Source organism: Xenia sp. Carnegie-2017, unplaced genomic scaffold, assembly GCF_021976095.1.
Source record: "Xenia sp. Carnegie-2017 unplaced genomic scaffold, XeniaSp_v1 HiC_scaffold_1, whole genome shotgun sequence".
In the NCBI taxonomy this organism is placed as follows: Eukaryota; Metazoa; Cnidaria; class Anthozoa; order Malacalcyonacea; family Xeniidae; genus Xenia; species Xenia sp. Carnegie-2017.
Window position 1 is genome coordinate 19,684 of NW_025813402.1, and position 20,188 is coordinate 39,871.

The 20,188-nt window shown below is 33.5% G+C and overlaps 1 protein-coding gene and 1 long non-coding RNA gene across 2 annotated transcripts in view; both read left to right on the plus strand.

Annotated features, from left to right (window-relative positions):
- Positions 1-236: 236 nt before the first annotated feature.
- On the plus strand, positions 237-1,634 carry LOC124439875. Its single transcript, XR_006946491.1, has 2 exons — positions 237-297; positions 1,489-1,634. It is a non-coding gene; the product is annotated as an uncharacterized LOC124439875 (long non-coding RNA).
- An 11,049-nt stretch (positions 1,635-12,683) lies between these two features.
- The window catches only part of LOC124440684 (eukaryotic translation initiation factor 2 subunit 1-like), a 111,041-nt gene continuing 103,536 nt past the window's right edge, over positions 12,684-20,188 (plus strand). Inside the window, exon 1 of the mRNA XM_046991127.1 lies at positions 12,684-12,722. The gene's annotated coding sequence lies outside the window, so the exon portion shown is untranslated. The remainder of the gene's footprint in view (positions 12,723-20,188) is intronic.

Consider the following 20,188-nt stretch of genomic DNA (forward strand, 5'->3'; position numbering starts at 1 on the left):
AGAAATGTAAAAATCTTAAAATGATTTAAACTTATTCAGGAAAGAGGTCATTATTATATTTTATTATCCTAACTAACGTTTTATTTGACTTGATGGGGTACTCTAGGAATCACGGCAAATCTTTGGCTCGTGGTCGATGGTAATTATCAGGTGTAGGAAAAACTACGTCAGAGGTCTGGTACCGACACAAAGACGCGATTCTTGTCATTTCATTCTGGATAGTACGCCGTCCATCAAGCTCCTCAGTTCTTAGATAAATAAAAATTGTCAAATACCAGCTGTTATCCTTCTGTAAAAGTAAGTAAACATTCTTAGTTAACGTTAGAATGGAGTTTTGTAAATTTTGATGAATTCGAACAACAATATTCGTCGTCGTTTCCATAATGAAAGCAGAAACCAATGAAAAATGTATTTGTAATTGCAACTATGTTCAACGCATTTGGGTATAATTGTGACAGTTTTCATCATAAAAGAAAATTGCACTAGGCTGTCGTCAATAGCTTCAAATATCGATTTTTGAACGGTTTTATGCGCCGTATCCGCAAAGTATCAAACGTAGACGACCTAACATCTATGTACTTATTAGGAACATGAAAATAATTCAACCAGTTATAACCAGGAGGCGTCAATTTCCTGAACACTTAACACTTTAAACATCGAAACATGTTTTATAATATTTAAAGTCACGCTTAAGTGAGAATCGTGTGATAAGTTTTTGAAGTATGTATTGGCTCTTTGCCTTGCTTGTAACAAATCTATTGCGCACAAAGGCATATAAAGTTCCCTGAGTGAAAATAATTTGGTGTAAAAAATTATCGTGTTAGAAACTTTCAAAGTCATTATTATGGATCAAAAATTACTTGTAGCTTGTTTTTAATACATTTCCTGAATTTTTTGAAAATAATTAATTCATTCTTTGGTATTTGGTTAATAAATGATGTAGCCACAAAGCACAAGTGGTGCTTCATCACTTCCTCATAACTGTGGTGCATTGGAGCATGTTACATTTGATTTAAATTTTCCGTTTGATATTTCGAAGTTTTTGCAATAGTGGAAATGTTTATCGTAAGTCACGATCAAAGTTACTTATTCGTTGGATGAAAAACTATCTCAACAAAAATTTCAAATACATGAGGCAAAGTTACGCAAAATAACGTTTCCCACAACGGAAGTTTCATGTTTGTACTAAAATATGCACAACACTAAAGATATATACTTTTCCGCTAGATTTAATGTCGTGAAACCTTCGTATTGCGATTCCTACATAACCTTTGATGGAATTTTAATGCAAATAAACGTTTACATATGTAGCCATTGTGAACGTATCGACGTCCCGCTTTAAATATTTGAAATGTTTCTAATTAATGTTATTCATTTTTTTTTCAATTGTGTTATTTTTTGTAAGAATATCTATGATAAAATAAAGATATGATCTTATAAACATAAGTTAGAAAACATCCTTTCATAAGTATGTATGATGTTCTTTAGAATGCCTCCTTGTTTGTCAAAGTCAATAATGAGAGACGTCTACACCATTTATCCACAAAAGAATAATGTTGTACCACAATACAACCAATGAATGCCTCCTTGTTTATCAAAATCAATGAGAGACGTCTACACCATTTATGCACAAAGAATAATGCTGTACCACAATACAACCAAACGATCCATTTCTATGCTCCAAAAAGACTTGAGCTAAGTCCTTTCGCTAAGAACTGATATGTACGATAATGTGAGCTTGCTTTACATGTCGAGATGAGTTGGTTAAAAAAGAGATCATGAAAGTGAAGGAGAAATTGCACTCCTCGCTTATTCTTGTCTCATCTTGATGATCAATCAATGACAGTTTTACTTGGAACCTACATTAAGAAATTTTTTAAGTGTACTATATTTACGAATGACGCCTTTCCTCTTTTTCCGTACAATGAAAACTACCTAAACCATTGGTTTACGCAGAATTTTTCACATTTTAATGATGCAGGGAACAGAATTAATCAAAAGTAAAGATTTTAATGCAAGTAACAAAGATGAAGCAATTAAATATATCATCGAGTTTGAAGAAAGAAGAAGAATGAAATACTGAGTTATATTTCCATGGCACTGATTTTGGAATTAAAGAAGTGCGATTATATCAAAAGTCAATTACAAGTGATGGTCGTTCAGCAGGTGACCAAAGGAAGATATTCTGCAGGTTTGTGTAAAGAACCCAAAATGGCTGAGACAATCAGCGGTTCTCCCATCATTGGTAGGTGCAGTCTCTATAAAACCTGATTCTGAAGAGAACAATTCGTTGTTGGGTTTTGATTCATTTGTATGTTGAAAATTCATTTTGAATCTGATGCTTAGCAATGGCCTGTTCATGTGCATTTAACTTTTTCAAATGGGGAGGCAACAAGCATTCAAATAAATCATTTTCATCTTTTGCCACGTTTTCGTTTTGATGCTTAATTGCTTTTTGCATTGTATGAAGAAACTGTATTTCTTCTTGCTCAACATCAACTTTTTGTCTTTGACCACTTTTATGTCCAGTTGTATCAGATATATCAGTAATCTTATCATCAAATGCTTCATCTGGCTCCATTCGTTGACAGCCATTGTCTTCATTTAGTAAGCTGACATGCTCAATTTCATCATTGGTTAACAAACTACAGTTACTTGTTCGAGCCGCTGCCGGTATTTGATACAACAAATTAGTTTTGTTTGCTCCAGACTTTATGTGTGGTACTAACCACTGTAGAAAATTATAGTCCTTCAAGTTTGTTTTAGAAACAACAGCTGACAGAGATGTTCCAGATTTATTTACTTTTTAAAGTCATTTCTTCGCTTGCTGAATCTTTTTAAATTTTCAAACAATTTTGGCTCGCTCACCAATTATTAAAGTAAATGGTTTGAACCCAGAGTATCGTTACATGTTTGTAAATGTAGATCGTCAGGTTGGTATAGTCTTGAGAAGGACTGTTTTGTTGTTGTTGACTGACGTTTCGACAACCTTAGCGGTAGTCATCTTCAGAGTCAAATGAAAATTGTTTTACGTTTCAATAGATTCAGATTTTCTGCCACTTTGCCCAAGCATTTGCCGCCAAACTTGTCTTTATAATCCTTATATGTTTTATCATATAAGCAGGAATCTTACGCACTTTCTCGGCCAACTTTCTGGGTTAAGTGATTGAACATGTTGAATCCGCCATTTTATATTCAAAATTTTCATTTAAGATGACGTCATTTGGCGATTAACGCGAATAAATATCAAAATTATATCGCGGTTGTTAGTCTCGTTTATTGCGATTATTACCACGTTCCATATGGGATTATCGCGTTTAAGTTAATCGCTGTCGCGTTTTCGCGTTAAGCCAAAAGTGGAAAAGGCTTTAGATCATAGCTCGACCAGTAAGAAATTGCTCAAGTTCTTCAGTTATTACATAATTATAGTCAATGGCAGGTATATCTATAGTCTTTGTTATTGTGAATTGTGAAATTGGGAGTTGAGAGAATTTGCTTTGAATTGTATTCAAAGCTTGAAATTTCGACAATGACTTCACTGATTGCTACAATGGATTAAAACATGCAAAACAACATGATGATATTATTTTCATTTTATTCGGCGTACTTTGTGGATTTTACTTTTCATTATTACATGGCAATGTTCAGTCGTCCATAGATCCAACACCTAAAGGAATATGCAATGTACGTGTCTTTTCTTGGTGAGATTTGGGTGAGACTTTAAGACTTTGGTTCTTCCTTTGATTGTATCCAGCTTGCTTTTAACAGTCGCTGAATTGGAGTCAAAACAGAGCGGAAAATTAGGAAGAAGAACATTGCTGTATTATCTTATGACTACAATGTTTCCAATTTAACAAATGTTAACGTGAACCAGAACCGAACGAAGAAAAAGTTGAACCAATACCTTCTGTGCTTTGATCTTACAAGGTTTGTGCAAAATATTCATAAATTTACTGAATTTGCACCCTGCTTTTGCTTTACTGCAGAAATTTTCTTATACATTATAACTTTTTATTTCTATTATTTAACGACAATGCTTTTGCTTTTTCAATATGAACATAATAGCCCAACATAAGACATTCCTCATAATAATAAAATAAAAAAGACAAAAGGTTTTTAATATTTCGTCTTTAACTTAAAGACATATTTAGATTATTTGAGATGAATTATATACATGAGGTTTTAAATACAAGCATATATTGCAGGGTGTTAAATTACAAGTGAGAGTGGGAAGTTTAGATGAAGGAATGAAATGAGAATGGCAGTATATTAAGAAGGTGAAGGGATGAGTTGCCTTGGGTGGTAAGAGAGGTTTAAGTTTGATATAAAGAGAAGGCTTTCATGAATCATAAGGTCATAATTGTTGGCTTTTGCTTTACTAAAGGAAGCCTTTTTATTAGAACGTAAATGCTTGTTCATAAAACTGTGCAAGTGTGGAGATTTCCAGAATGTGATAACCCATTCACCTTCACTATTGTGAAACAATAATAAATACATTCACGATATTAGTTGTAAATACATTTTATTATGTCTTCTGAACCATACCAAAGAGAGCAAAGGTAATGCTACAAGATCATAATAAGAACATCGAGATTTTAAATGGATAAGTTAATCTGAAACATAGCCTTTACAACAATGACCTTGAAATATAAAAATTGCAATAAACCTTCCACACTCTACTCATCACACACTCAATTTCTCATCTCTTGAGACAGTGAGTGGAAGGTTTAATGAAATTTTGAATTTTAAAGTCAAAAAGATCTTTACTCCTTTTGAATTTAAAACTGCTTTATATTTATGGCAAAAGTTTGCTGAAATTTTGTTTACGATTGTAACATGTGACAGCCAGGGTTATGTGTTAAAGGAACTGGAAAAACTTCGAGCGTCAAAATGCAGAAGTTGATGGTGATGATGATAATCCTGATGATGAAGAAGAAGAACAAGATGAAGCAAAAATGATTGTGGTTTGTTTTAAAACTTGCTGTGTTTATTTTTATCATACGATCCTGTGATTGACTAGAATAAATTACTTGGCATGGCGGATAGCAAAAATGATATTTACGAGAGGGATGACAGAAGCGATGAGGGTAATCCAACGCAAACTTTGGGTACAAAGAGAGGTATATGAGCGAGTTATTTTGCATTTAGTTTATATCAATCAACAGTAGTCTGTCTTTGTTGATTTGAAACAAATTTAACAGATAAGCGTTGAGCCGCAGAGACAAATGATCCACTGGTCATTCAAACCAGTGGCTTGCTACATAAAATCAAAGATATTTCGTTGATTCAGATTTTAAGTATTTTTCTTCCAATCAGCAGCATCAACGGCTGATGACAACCCAGCCAAAACAGTTCTAATGCTAGTTCTATTACAGTCAGCCTGTCCGGGTACGTTGACTTTTTACATAGTAAGCTAGTAACAGGGTCAGCTGTAAAGAAGTCAACGTACCTGAACCAACGAAGTATCTTTGATTTTTGTGTAGCAAATACGGGTTTGAATGACCAGTGGATCATTTGTCTCGTTACTCAACGCATCTGTTAAATTTGTTTCAAATCGCCAAAGACAGACTACTATTAGATTGATATAAACTAAATGCCGAAAACTCTTGCTCATTTACCTCTCTTGTACCAAAGTTGCGTGATTACCCTTCCTATCACTTCTGTCAGCCTTCTCGAAATATCCAATTGTTTTATCCGCCATGCCTTTTCGCACTTTAGCTGAAATCAGTGAACTACAATATAGAACAGGCCATCCCTCAAACTTTCCACAGCGGGAGAGGGTAAGTAGATCACGAACGTGACGTCATTCAAGTGTGCCAGATATCATCGCTCCGTCTGAGGCGACGGTGCAACCTCATAAACCAGGAGAGTATTTCTATTGTAATTCGTCAGAGTCAGACCCATTTTGTCAAGTGTATGAGATTTCTATTTCAGAAGAGAGGTTGCTCTGACTGTGAAAGGTAAGATTATTATACATGGTGTATCAAACAGAATGTTTTAAATTTCTTGTTTAATAGTTGTTGTGCAAAAGTTTTGATGTATTTCTTATATGATATACCATTATGTCTCCTAGAAACTTTGCGTGCAATAATTGAAATTAAGGTATTTTCATCTGCTATAAAAGAGTATTGAAACATTTAATGAATTTTCACAAACTATCTTGTAAATAACGTACTAACTAAACGTCGTGCATGCACTCTATTTTTTAGGCAAGAAGCTGTGCTACAGTTTGAACATAGCTAAGTTATAATTTCCCCGCAAAACGCACAGCTTGTGTCCAAAATATAGTTATAATTTCCCCATGAAACGCACAGCCTGTCCCAAAAATATAGTTATAATTTCCCCCGCAAAACGCACAGCTTGTGTCCAAAAAATATAGTTATAATTTCCCCCGCAAAACGCACAGCTTGTGTCCAAAAAATATAGTTATAATTTCCCCATAAAACGCACAGCTTGTGTCCAAAAAATATAGTTATAATTTCCCCCGCAAAACGCACAGCTTTATTATGTACGGTGGCCCACAGCGGCAATGCGGAACATAAATTAGGAATAGAAATAAAGTATTTTTGCATGAAATGTTTTCATTGTTCATGATATATATTAGTGGAGCAGTAAATATGTATTCATTGAGCAGATATGTTCATAAAGTACGCAAATATATTTTCAGTGCCAGATATATATTTTCAGTGCGCAGATATATATTATCAGTGCGCAGATATATATTATCAGTGCGCAGATATATATTTCAGTGCGCAGATATATATTTTCAGTGCGCAGATATATATTATCAGTGCGCAGATATATATTTTCAGCGCGCAGATATATTTTCAGTGCGCAGATATATATTATCAGTGCGCAGATATATATTGTAGTGCGCAGATATATATTATCAGTGCGCAGATATATATTTATAATGCAGATATATATCAGATTTTCAGTGCGGATATATTTTAGCGTTATATATAAATCTTTCGTATGAGCTCCGAACGTGAGTTCAATGTACTAGAACGCTGTTAAATTTTGTGATTATTTTATTCATTAGCGAAGAAGTTTTTTACAACAGTCGTGAGTGTTTTATGTGTTAGGAATTTATTTACAGGCTTTTTTATATATTTGGTTAAAGAAGGTGCAGTTATTTGTGGATAATGTACTTGAAATTTGAGTAGTTTTACGTAATTATAAAGTAAAGTGCGTAAGTTTAAAGTAGTGCGTTTGAGTAAGTGTAGGATTGGCTATTTCGTCTATTTCTAATACATGAATCTAGATGAGTAATGTACGCACTTTATGTACGTCACTACAAGATATTTATGGCAAGCAGACATATTTTTTACTCCGCAAACACATATTTATAGTGTGAACTGAATATATACAAAAATATAAACGTTTCAGCAACAAAAGAAACTGCGAAAATTTGCATTAAAGTTACAAAATATTGCCAATATGGTTGACATTCCTTCGCATGATTCACAATTACAAACAATGTAGAAAATGAGCGAACTCTGATTAGAATATTATTTTACTAGAGGGTTCGAATATAAGAGCATAGTTAATTCATATTAAATAAACACGGAGTTCAAATGTCGGAACGCACGTTACGAAACCGTTTTAAGGAGTACGGTTTACGTAGACGATTGCCTGAGTTTGATACAAATGAAATTCGCCGAGTCATTCAACAAAATTGAACAGTCCTGGTAATTTGGGAGGTTATCGTTGATGTGGCATGCACTCAGAACTGAAGGACATCAAGCTCAAGAAGTGTTGTTGAAGAGTTGATGAGAGAGCTTGATCCCGTTGGTTGCGAAAACAATACGTGCGAAACGTTTGCGAAGACGAATATATCGAGTTCCAGGTCCTAACTTCTGTTGGCATACAGACGGCTACGATAAAAACTAAAGCCATTAGGTTTTCCGATACACGGATGTATCGATGGATGGAGTCGGAAAATAATATGGTTGCGCGTTGCACGATCAAACAACAAATCAAGGAAATAGCACATGCCCCTCCTGCCATATAATATTCATGTGTACTCAATTTACTTGCATTATGTGTCAATACATATGAGCCCAACATTGCTTGGCTTTGAAAAACACCCGAACTCTCAACCATATCATTTCTTAGCAATCTCAAAAACTCTTGTCTTGGTCCTTTGTCATCAACTGTTCGCATGCTATCAGTAAATTTGACCTGTGATAATAGTAAACACTTACAGTCTTCTCTGTGATATTGATAAATACTGCACATGACTGTTGTTACCTCAAAGTCCATAGTATCATCCACCTTCTGACAGGTCATCTCTCTAAGAAAGCTCTTCCAGTGCATACTTCTTCAAATAACCAACACAACTGATCATGATAAAGAAACATTTGAACTAATGTGATTTGTCAGTAAAGTTGCAAGATCTTCATCTTCATTACTCTGAACAAAACCTTCCCTAAATATAAAAGAAAATAATTTGATTGCCAAATACAAAGATATCATAAAAATTTTGTCACTTCCTAAGTAATAAAAAATAAACATTGTATAACTGTAGATTAAGCTCAGTCAAGAAGAAGCAATATTATGTCATTTTTTGTAAAGTTGGTCATCTATGAAACAGTCTGGAATCTTATAGACAGTGCTTGTGTACATATTTTGCAAGGTCAATCTCTTTTTATGATTTTTTCCATTTCAATTAGGCCACTATCTTTCTTTGTTTTCTTTGTACCATAAAACACTACTAAAAGAACTATTATTTTTGCTACATATATGGTACAAGTAATAATATAATGTATAATAACTGAAGACAGATAAAAGTCGATTCATTGTAAAATATATCATAGCAAACAGATGTGCTATATGCAATCAATCTGTAAATTAAATAAATTCTTATGTACAAGCTGAGTAATATTGTTTACAAGTTAAGATTGACAGTCACTATGAACAGAACCTATAAAATTAACTTGTAAATAAATATATCTGCAAAGAATTTCTTTACCTTTCTAAGATAACTGCAGCTATTTCTTCATGATCACTATCAGTATCACTTTCATCAATTGCAATCCATGGGCTATAAAAATAGATGAACTAATTTTAAATATCACCAAAAATTATGCAGACTATGTCATACTAATAAAAACTATAGTTTTGATGACCTTTACATGTATTTAGTTGAGGTATCTTTGGTACTGGTTATTTCTTCAACAGTGGAACCTTTTTCATTAATTAAAAAATGACTGAACTATTAGAAATACAGACAGTATCCAAATTTAAATATAATATGAACAATTTTAATGTTGACTGATAACTAATGTAATATTGTTTCAGCATGACATAAAGTTGGCATTAATACAGGGTATAAATTATCTATTGTTTAGCATTGTGCCTAAAACATATTTTTTACTTCAGCTACTTACATTGATTAACATTCGGTTCAGCAATATAATCTGAATCAAGGAGTAGATCTTTTTGACAATCTAAGTCATCTAGCCATGAGACAGGTGGCAACCAGTGGCGTAGCTAGCGGTCTGGCTGGTCGGGCCCAGCCCGACCAAATATTTTCCCAAAAATGAAAAATTTGTTTTCTTTAAAATTGGATTTGCGAAAATTTTAAATTCTGCGACTCTTTTTGGAATAATCCACAGTCTATTAGTGTAATATTTGTCAAATTGCGTCGTTATTAGCAAAATTATCATATTTTTAAACGTTACTTAGCAACAATGACAAGTGCATTTCTAGTGCCAGGCATTACGCAGTTTAGTCGGGCTCTGAAAATTCAGCCCGACCAAGTAGTAAAATCTTTGTGGGATTATCTGCAATCTGATTGGTTGACAGCAACTGAGCAAACTCAAATGCGTTGTTTCGCAACATCTAGTCGGGCTCTGAAAATTCAGCCCGACCAAGTAATAAAATCTATAGTGGGATTATCTGCAATCTGATTGGTTAACAGCAACCGAGCAAACTCAAATGCGCTGTTTCGCAACATCTAGTCGGGCTCATTTTCAAAAGCGTGACTTGAATTTTGAGCTTTCGAAATATACGTTCGGAAATCGTGATAACTTACATTACAATGGCTTCGGCTAATGAAATCGATATAATAAGTGAACTACAAAAGAAACCATTTTCTGTTCGACAATCAGGCGAGCAAAATATACTCGTAAAGCAGCGGCCAATTCCAAATTTACAAGCGACTACAGACAATAGAAGCTTTCAGGAAAGTTGGTACTCGAAGAAAGATTGGTTTTGTGGTAGCGCAGAAAAGAATGCATTGTTCTGTTGGCCTTGTCTTTTGTTTTGCCCTGGATCGTCATCTTCATGGACGGAGACGAGATTCAAAAACATGAAGAATTTCCTATCCGATTGTAAGAAGCATGAGAAGGCAAAATCGCACATGGGTGCTTACAAGACCTGGAAGACCTACGGTTTTCAGCCATGCTTACAACCATGGTGGCGCCTCGTGAGCCCGACCAAATGTTTTTCGCTAGCTACGCCACTGGAAACTTGCAATGAAACATGTATAAAGTTCATTAAATAAGTCGCATAAAAATGTTTGCTATCGTAAACAAACAGCACATTTACTATCTCTCAGTAAGTCAGAGACACCTCTAATCATCTTACTATATCAAGTCATGCGAGTAACATTGTTCCAAGCGTTACCTTGGATACAAATACCGATAATCAGCTAATACAATAATCTTACATACGTATAGATCATGGGATAGACATCTATTCTCACTAATCTGTAGTTTTGGGTAAATACATACAATATATCTCAGTAATACATAAGTACCCATCTCAGGAAATACCCACAGAACATACAGTAAATACATAAATAAATACAAACAATACATACAAACACAAAAGTCCCAAAGTTATGAAAGATTACAAATTCTTATTCTTCGTCCAAATGTTTCAGAAAATGATCACGTGATATAAAAAATACTTATGAATTCCAGACGTAAAGATGTAATTTGCAAATTTCAGAACATAACCATTCATAATTTCTCTAGAAATCTATAGTTTCACCGTCTGAGAGTAGTGAAATTTGAAATTCGTAATGAGTTGGCTATTTTGTAGAATACCAAATAGCCAACTTATTTAGATTATGCTTATCCAGATTATGCCTCTTTCCTAATCTAATTATCTTTAGATCGTCCTTTACAAAAAGATGACCGACAAAGGTAAAAAATCCTGTGTTGAACAAGAGAATAACGTTAAAAAAGATGGTTGTGATGGGCTAGAAGATGGCAACGAAAGATACGACAATGCAGTAGAAAATGAAAGTATGGAAGGTGGTGAAAATACTCAACCAATTCCAAATTTACCCATTCAAGAAACTCTTGCTGAAGAATTTTTGTTTGACCTGCTAGACTTTACAAGAGAAGATAGATGTGCGATGGAAATGCTGAACGGAGCATTTTGTGTTAAATGTACACCATCAACGTTAGAAAAACTTTAAAGATTCGTCAACTTCAACGTAAAATGATTTATACTAAGAGAAATAAATCATGCACATTTATATTATAAATAGGTTTGTGTAAAACGCAAGAACTCAAGAAAATATTTTGTTTTACCATTCAATAATCAATGGACGAAAGGCATACTTTAATCTTATGTACTAATGAACCATTTAAAATAATTTGTAAGTTTTTGTAAATCTCTTTCTTAATAATATTTATTTTTATTAATGTGATAATTAATATTTATTGAATGGTAATTTTTTAGTGCCGTCATTTCATGCGTTATAATGTATAAACCACTGATATAAACTCATACATTCCTACATAATTGTTTCCAAAGGAATTATTTATGATGCTAGTTTGCGTCGTGAGAAATTGTCTTCACGATGAAATGGACTGAGTGAAATTTTTTAATTTTAGCAAACCATCCACACTACCAATTATGTATTTTTCCATTGCCAAGTTTACAAATTTTTTAGTATTTACTGCCAGTTGTAGATTCGATAAAAAACAGAATGTTTTGAAATACTCTTTGTAAGGGCTCTTATAGTGAGTTCTATTTTATTTTTTCCTATCACAAGTTTCCAATTATTGTGATGACGACGATTAGCTTTTGTTTTGTGAATTAGTTTAGCCTTCTCTCCATTTATTTCAAAGACAGCGTTTAAAAGGGAATTCCCCCTTGGCTGTTAAAATCTGGAAAGAAAAACACGTGACCTAAGTCTCTAATATGTATTGAATATTTATATATAGTCAATGGCGCGGTAAATTTATAGTCTTTGTTATTGCGAATGGTAAAGTTGAGATTCTGTATTTATTTGTTGCTTTCAATTGTATTCAGAGCTGCAAAATTTTCGACAATGACTTCAAAGCGTTGCTACAATGGATTAAAACATGCCTAACAACATATGATATTATTTTTCATTTTATTCGGTGTACTTTGTGGATTTTTACTCGGCTCTTTATTACATGGCAATGTTCAGTCTCCCATAGATCCAACACCGAAGGAATATGCAATGTACGTTTCGTTTCTTGGTGAGATTTGTGTGAGAGCATTAAGACTTTTGGTTCTTCCTTTGATTGTATCCAGCCTGCTTTTGGCAGTCGCTGAATTGGAGTCAAAACAGAGCGGAAAATTGGGAAGAAGAACATTGCTGTATTATCTTATGACTGCAATGTTTGGGGAGTAATTTGTTTATTTGCATTTAACCTGGAAATGTTAACGTGAAGAACCAGAACCGAACGAAGAAAAGTTGAACCAATACATTCTGTGCTTGATCTTATAAGGTTTGTGCGAAATATTCATAAATTTACTGAGTTTGCGCCCTGCTTTTGCTTTTACTGCAAAAATTTTCTTATACGTATAACTTTTATTTCTATTATTTAACGACAATGTTTTTTACTTTTTCAGTATGAACATAATAGCCCAACATAAGATATTTAAAAAAACCATCACAATAATAAAATAAAGAAAGATTAAAGGTTTTTTTAATAATTACGTTTCGCCTTTAACTTAAGACATCTTCAGATTATTTGAGATAAATTATATACATGAGGTTTTAAATACAAGCATATATTACAGGGTGTTAAATTACATGTGAGGGGAGTAGGAAGTTTAGATGACGGAATGAAGAGAGAATGGCGGTATATTAAAGAAGGTGAAGGGGGATTGAGTTGCCTTGGGTGTTAAGAGAGGGTTTAAGTTTGGATATAAGAAGGCTTTCATGAATCATAAGGTCATAATTGTCGCTTTTACTTTACTAAAGGAAGCCTTTTTTAGAACGTAAATGCTTCTTTCGCAAAACTGTGCAAGTGTGGAGATTTCCAAGTGCGTAGAAACCCATTCACCTTCACTATTGTGAAACAATAATAAATACATTCGATATTAGTTGTAAATACATTTTATTATGTCATATGAACCATACCAAAGAGAACAAAGGTAATGCTACAAGATCCAAATAAGAACATCTAGATTTTAAATGGATAAGTTAATCTGAAACACAGCCTTTACAACAATCACCTTGAAATATAAAAATTGCAATAAACCTTCCACACTCTACTCATCACACACTCAATTTCACATCTCTTTGAGACAGTGAGTGGAAGGTTTATTGAAATTTTAATTTTCAAAGTCAATAAGATCTTTACTCCTTTTGAATTTTAAAACTAATTTAATATTAATGACAATTTTTTTTGAAATAGACATGTTTCGACAAAGTCGACATGCGGAAAGTCGACATGCGGAAAAGGAGAATGCTTAGGAGAATGGAAGTCGACATGCGGAAAGTCGACTTCGTTGAAGCAGAAGGGAGAATTGTATAAGGCATGTGTTAGAAGTGTTTTGGGATATGGAGCAGAGTGTTGAGAGCAGAGGACCTGAGAAGATTGGCGTCGGCGGAAGGAAGAATGCTTAGGATGATGTGTGGTGCGTTGATGGATAGGATTGAGTGAAGAGATTAGAGAGTTGGTGTTGGAGTGTATGTCGAGTGGGTAAGGCGCGCCAGCGTTTGAGGTGGTTTGGGCATGTGGAAAGGAGGGAAGAAAGTGCTGAAATTAGAGTAGAGCGTTGCATGAATGTTGATGGAGTCAAAGGAGGTGACCGAGAAAGAGATGGATGGATGTTGTGAACAGTGATATGAAGGCGATGGGTATAGCGAGAGATATGGCGAGAGATAGAGATGTGTGGGCGTGGAAAATCATGGACGGTCAACCTGGCGGGGATTAATACTGGCGGTATATAAATGTTGTTTGTTTTGTTTGTATGTTTGACATCTCATGATGCCATCTTCAGTATGAGTGAAATAATAGGTGATAAATAAGATATATTAATGGTGAGCACCTGGTATTATAAACTAAATATTGTATTGAATTTAAAACTTGAACATTGAGGTCAGGGTTAGTTTTGTTAATGTGGAGTGTTTCTTTGATTTTAAGGGAGAATGAGGTGTCAGCAGTGTGGATGATTTTAAAGCAAGAGGGTGAATAATGGTTTTACACAAGCGAGATTTAAGAAGGTGTTGGTAGATATGAGATTTAAAAACTTGATGTTCAAGTTTTTAAATTCAACACAATATGACAGATCATTCTCATTGAAATGCATTAAATTGAAATATTGCTACATAAACACAATGAGGATGAACATTTTGATGTTCAAGAAAACAAGATTTAATTATTTATAGATGTTCCAAATGTGCACAGCAATGTAATTATATCTACAATAGCTGTACCAGGCCTAAATAACATACAATGATAAAAAATCTTTTTGAAAATTTTACTGTATGATTGTAAACTGTTTTCTTCTTTAAGATAAATTCCATTTCACCACCTACCTATGTCACGACAACAACAATGAATCAAGAAGAAGGTTTAAAAGCTTTGGAAACATCTATCAAAGCCATTGAAGAAGTCATTATGAACAAGAAAGGAACATTTGTTTTACAACAAGCTGTAAGTGTTTGGTTTATATTTCTATGAAAAGTATATTGTATCACTAAAATGACATCCTCCTGGTACCTCTACTGTCCTCATATCATCCTGTTACCACTTCCCTAAGTACACCATGCTGTATTAAGACGGACATATTCAATCATTAGTCGTTTATTTGAAAATTACAATGACACCATCCCAATGCATTCAATTCAATAATATTAGGACCCTGTGACATTGGTAATAATTTATGTTAACTGTCCACAAAAATTAGTTTTTTCTAAAGCTAATATTGCATTGTGATAACCAGTGTGCAAATTAGTTGAGAAAAAACGATGTGCAATTTGTTTTTGACAAAAGTGTTTGTTTAGAGGCATAAGCAAATCGATATTACGTTCATTACTATATGTAGCGCTATTTGCTAAATTATTGTTTTTAAACATGAACAAATTCATATGATTTACGACAGTGTTTTTCTTTACAACCGCTGATCCAGTTACAAATGTATGAGAGAAATTTTTTGTGCATGTTATTCTCTCCTCTTTTTTGTGCAAACTTTACAGCGCAATAAATTCACCATTGCATCATCCTAGTAATCAAACAAGTCAGCATTTGATGTTTCCATCCATTTTTACTCTATTAACTGCTGGTAGCTACAACCTTTCGATGAAATTGGCAAGAATGACAAAAGTGAAAGAGAATAACCGAATTTACTTTTCTTTCTGATTATTAACAGTAATCCTTGATGTTTACTTACGATGAAAAACATCATATTTATGTCATATTACAAACAATACGTAAAAGCAAAAAGTATGGCTAATCAAGGTTGCCAGTTTGGATTAATGTTTTGAGCCAAATTTGGCTTCTTTTTCTCTTGTTAGGCTTATTTAAAATCAATGATATCACCAGTGTGCGAATTAACGGTGTGCAATGCGCAATTTGCACATCGTTTTAGCTAGAATGAAACAATTGCACATCACTTTTCAAACGATATGCAAAAACTTCTTTATTGATTACTACCACATAAATTGAAAAAGTTTTCAAGCTTAATCTTTACTGATCTTTACTTTATAAAGGAGTGCGCTGCACGACATTAAAATCCATGTTGACACAATGTCATCAAATTCAAAGACGTTGTCACTGAGACTGGTAAGTCTGTCCAACAGTCTACATACATGGTGCTTATATGCTTATGACATTAGGGTGTAATACATTATTAATGTCAATTTTGCATTTGCGTTGTTTTGTAAACCGTTACATTACTGTTTTGGCATCATAGCTATTTTGAGTATTTTCAGTAAAATCAGGAAATATTTTGATTTTGATTCTTGAAAGAAGACAAAAAAACTGTAATAAGCCAAATTTGAAAAATAAACCAAAAGGAATTTTGATTTTAAATAAGCCTAACGTGAGAAAAACATTAATGGCTCAAAACATTAAGCCAAACTGGCGACCTTGATTAGCCATACTTTTTGCTTTTACATATTGCTTGTAATATGACAAAAATATGATGTTTTCTATCGTAAGTAAACATCAAGGATGTTACTGTTAATAATCAAAAAGCAAAAGTATATTCGATGTTTCTCTTTTCACTTTTGTCTTTCTTGCCATTTTCTTCGAAAGGTTGTAGTTACCAGCAAAGTTAATACAGTAAAAAAATGGATGGAAACATCAAATGATGACTTGTTTGAGTGCTAGGATGATGGCCAAGTGGTGAATTTATTGCGCTGTAAAGTTTGCACAAAAAAGACGAGGGAATAACATGCACAAAAAATTTCTCTCATACAGCTGGATCAGCTGTTGTAACGAAAAACACTGTCGTAAATCATATGAATTTGTTCACGTTTAAAAATATTAATTTAGCAATTAGCGCTATATAATAATTAACGTAATATCGATTTGATTATGCCTCTAAAGAAACACTTTTGTCAAAAAAAATTGCACATCGTTTTTTCTGAACTAATTCGCACACTGCAGGGAATTGTCGTCACTTTCACTGACATAGTAAAAGTTGAATAAAATAACCTTGTGCCAGGCCTGAATAACATAAAACGGTAAATTGTCTTTTGACAATTTCAGGGTGTGTTTGAAAACTGTTTTGTTCTTCTATGTTGTCAGGAACAACTACAATGAATCAAGAAGAAGGTTTAAAAGCTTTGGAAACATCTATCAAAGCCATTGAAGAAGTCATTATGAACAAGAAAGGAACATTTGTTTTACAACAAGCTGTAAGTGTTTGGTTTATATTTCTATGAAAAGTATATTGTATCACTAAACTGACATCACCATGGTGCCTCTACTGTCCTCATATCATCCTGTTACCACTTCACTAAGTACCATACTGTATTAAAATGGGACATTATCAAAGTTGAAGTATGACTTCATCATCAGTTGTTTATTTGTAAATTACAATGACACCATCCCTGTCCTTTAAAACCAAAAGTATAACGACCCTGTAAACATTGACAATATTTATCTGTGAGAATTGAAACAAGAAAATAACATGAAGTAATGGGTGTAAAATTCAAAGCCAAACTAAGTTAAACAATTTTGTATTCATAATTTCGTAGAAGCACTATTGCTAATGCGCATTTAATATATATGACGAGTTTTTAAAATAGACATGTTTCAACATCTCATGATGCCATCTTTAGTATAAGTGAAATAATAAATAATACAAGATTTATATAAAAGTAATATGATACATAAATTACAACAATAATAAGGAAATAAGATAAATTAATGGGGAGCGTCCGAGCGTATTATAAACTAAATATTGTATTGAATTTAAAAACTTGAACATTGAGGTCAGGGTTAGTTTTGTTAATGTGGAGTGCTTCTTTGATTTTAAGGGAGAATGAGGTTTCGCCAGTGTCGATAAATTTGAAGCAAGAGGGTGAATAGTTGGTTTTACATGAGTGAGATTTAAGAAGGTGTCGGTAGATATGAGAGTTTTTGTCTGTTGTGGTATGTTCCCTGATTCTGGTGGATAAATGGCGCGAAGTTTCGCCAATTTATCGGGAATTATCCCGCGCAGCTGAATTCACCTATACCACCATAGATTTAATTGAATCAGGGATTAGGTTTGGATGAGAAAAGGTTTTGATTTTGAATGTTGTGAAAATTAGTCACATAAATGATTTTGGTTTGTTTAAGACTTGCTGTGTTTATTTTATCATTCACGACTGCGGTTACTGTATTGAAAAGTACAAAAGCTCACAAAACGACAAAACTTTATGATTATGTCGACATTACGAATGGAGAAAACAATAACATAAAGGAAAATATGGCTAGTTTTGTGAAACAATGATGTATCGTATCGTATAATGCATTTCGTTTCGTACATTTGAGCCTCCTTTGAGATGTTTACTTCACCAAAGTCAAGATGTTAATGAAAGTTCGATGACATCATGCGTTCGACTCCTTTTTAGGATTTTCATTGGTTTGATATTCCTCGACATTTTGATTGGTTGGTGGGGAAAACTTTTGTACTTTTACCCTTATACATATTACGACGTTGGCAAAAGGACACTCAGCGTATCGTGCAAACGAATGAAGACGACGAACGACTATCACAAAGCAAGTGATTCTTATTATCTCAGATCTATCTCAATTTTCAAACGTGCAAACGAAACTTTCAACTTGATTTGTACATTTTACCTTCGTGGCTAACTTGGCTTCAGTAAAGAGTTGGATGTGAGTTACGATTTACGTTTTACTAATTTCTGTGTCGTTTATAGCTTTCATGTTTTGCTCCACCATCGTTAAATCATCTCACTAATAATTTAAGTTTATTATTATTGTACATGGCGTATCATACAGAATGTTTTGAAATTTCTTGTTTATTTGCCATTGAGCTAAAGTTGGGTTATAATTTCTGCATAAATTTACAATGCTCCAAAATTTATGTATAAATCCAGATTTTCAAACTATCTAACGCGTAATAACTGCTTAACCGCTTCAAATAATGATACAGTTGAACTAGAAACGACAGTAAACTCTGACTTAAGTCAGACGAAGGACAGCACCATGGCAGAGGAAAACGTCAGAAAATGTAATAACTACATTATTGCAATTGGCAAAATTTTCAGGTTTTCAAACTATCTAACAGTAACAACTGCCTTAACTGCTAAAATAATGATATAGTTGAACTAGAAACGACAGTAAACTCTGACTTAAAAATCTTGAAAAGTGGTTGACAGCAAAGTAACTTAACTAGAATTTTCGCATCACGCTAGAAATTTTACGCACGGTTGCAGCAATTTTCACATCCGTCACAGAATAAACACTACTTTAAAATATATGGCACTCAAAGAAACAGCAGAATATAGATTTTGCATTGTTGTCCACAAATACAAAATTACGCTTGCTTGCCGTGCAACTTAAGACCACAAAACAATGCGCGCTTCGAGTTACCTGAGCTGGTTGTCTATTGGTTTATTGTTATGCATGAATTTGATTGGTTGTCACAGGCCTATAAGCTTCTTTTTCGGTTTCACGCCAGGTTTTATTGGAGGATATACTACACAACAAAACTGGTGAGAAGAATTAAATCTGATCATTCCGAAGTAAAGTGTGGCTGGAAGATGAGGTAAGTCACTTAATTTTTTTTTTGAAAGAAAAAAAATCGTCATCAACACGTCATCATCAGGTCGTGACGTAGTAGAATTTCTATGTGTTATTACTATTTTATTATATATACTTTTCTATTTTATTACATATTTATTTTACAACTTTTACTTTTTTGTTTTAATTTTTAATTATTTTTTATTTCATTTTTTTTATTTTTATTTGTTATTTTTTATATTAAATTACTTTAATTAATGTTAGTAATTTCCTAATATTTATGCTCTTTTACTCGCATAATGCTTGTGGTGAGCCGTGCTGTTTTCAACACCAATGATTAACGCATGCGCATTAGTGTAAAAGCGAGTCTTCACCATTGATCTTAATATAGGCTGGATTACGCATTGAATCGACATGTAGATGTTAACATTGAACTCGATTCTCAAATTCGAAAGGAAAACAATTTCTTTGAAACACAAAGTTGTTCTGAATACGGTGAAAGATTATTCACTGTAATTTAAATACAAACTAAATGAGTCGAAACGCAGTTAATCTCGAAATTAGTTTGAAATTTGATGCAATCAACTGCTTGAACTATCATCTTCAGAATGGAAAATGGCGACTTAAATGTTCTTAGCCCTTAAAAAATGGTGCCGACAACTTGTCATCGTTTTTACGGTACTATAGAACCTTAACAGTAAGTGTTTCAAACTTTAAAACATTGACTTACATCTACAGCTCACATTCACTAATTCCATTCA